Consider the following 1,740-nt stretch of genomic DNA (forward strand, 5'->3'; position numbering starts at 1 on the left):
CCGGCTGGTTAAAGTCGGATGGCAGCATCATTTGGACGAGGAGGCTACCTGGGAGCTTGAGGATACTTTCCGAGCTCGATATCCCCACCTTTTCACTTGAGGTATGTAAGTTATGGTTCCGATTCAGCATTCATACTGTTTTAGCTTTTGCTATTACTTGCTAATGGTAGTTAACAAAATTTGGGGACCAAATTTTTATTAGTGGGGAAGAATGTAAAATACTGAAAAAAGGGCAGATAGTAATAAGGGGAATTTTCCAAAATTTTTGGAAATTTTTCGAGAATTTTTCGGAGCTCGTATAGACGAGTTTACGGGGATAAAAATGGGGTCCGGAAAAGCCTGTTTAGGCTACCCATTTAAGCGAGGAAATGTTATTTTCTTAATTCCTTTTTCTATTTTCCTTTCTTTGTTTTCTTTCTTCTCTTCCTCATCGAAACCGTGCGTGCCCGCGTCTCCCTTCCCCGCCAAATCCCCCGCGTGCCCGTGCCCTAACTGCACGCGGCAGTTCTTCTCCCCTCTTTCCTTCTTCTTCCCGCACTCGACCCCTTTTCCCCTCCCTCGTGCCCTAATCTCTGCTCTAGTGCCGCACACCTACCTTTCCTCTTCCACTCTGCCGAGCGACGGCGCTAATCGCCGGCACACGTGCACCGTTCGCTTTTCTCTCGTCTTTGCCCGACGGCGTAGCCGAGCGCTGACCACCAGGTCCGGTACCAGTCGCCTGTGCCCTAGCGCCGCCGCCGCACGGGACAGCGTCGGCCTTCTCTACGCCGAGCCCTAGTTTCCTGAGGCCGATTTCTTCCTCTCTACCGAGGATTTTCTCACTGCTGTCCACTGCGAACTCACACCCGATCACCGCCGATTGCACACCTTCGCTGATCACTACCCGTCCCCTTCATCCGGTCCAGCCCTAGTTTTTTTTTCATTGGTGCCTTAGATCCGATCTACCCATCTCCGGCTACTCAGGTCAGTGACTCCACCTGGGTTTTATTTTCAGCAACTTCATGGGCTATGAGGCTACAAATGAATGTTCGCATGTGGTATTGATGTAGGTTTGATTTGTCTAATCAGTTTAAGTGATACTGTTCACCATCTATTCAGAGCATCAGTTGTTATCACCGGTTGTACACCATCTCCGATTGTAGGACACTAGCGATCACCTTAAAGGTTAGTGAGTATTGGCTTAAATTGTGTTGTTAAACAGATATGGAATTGAGGTAAGTGTAGGGATTTGATACGTATTGTGGATAATGGATTGATTTAGGTATGATTTGATTACATGATTATGTGTAGGTTTGAATTAGAGGTTGTAATTAGTTGTTGAGTGTGAATTATGTTTATATTTGTGTGTTGATTAGGGTTTTTACCCTAATTTAGTGTTAGAGATTTTATTTAGCTACTTATTGGAATTTAGCTAAATAAAATATACACATTGATTGGTACAGGACTCTGATTCAAGACGAATATCTCGACGTTGGATTGGACTTTTCGATTTGGAGGCGGGTACTTTGACTTTATGTCATTTGATATGCATAGTAATGTCTTTAATAAATAGCAACGATTGTGTTTTCTTATCTGCTTCGGTTGATCACTACCCGATCTGTTACATGCTTGTTTGTTTATTTGTTATGCACATAATGTTAGTACATATCTGATTATACATACTTATAGGGGTAGTGACACAATCATGTTATATATTATGTTCAGGACCTAGGGTTTTTGATACAATATCTTATCTGTGTA

This window comes from Zingiber officinale, chromosome 7B, assembly GCF_018446385.1.
Source record: "Zingiber officinale cultivar Zhangliang chromosome 7B, Zo_v1.1, whole genome shotgun sequence".
Taxonomy (NCBI): domain Eukaryota; kingdom Viridiplantae; phylum Streptophyta; class Magnoliopsida; order Zingiberales; family Zingiberaceae; genus Zingiber; species Zingiber officinale.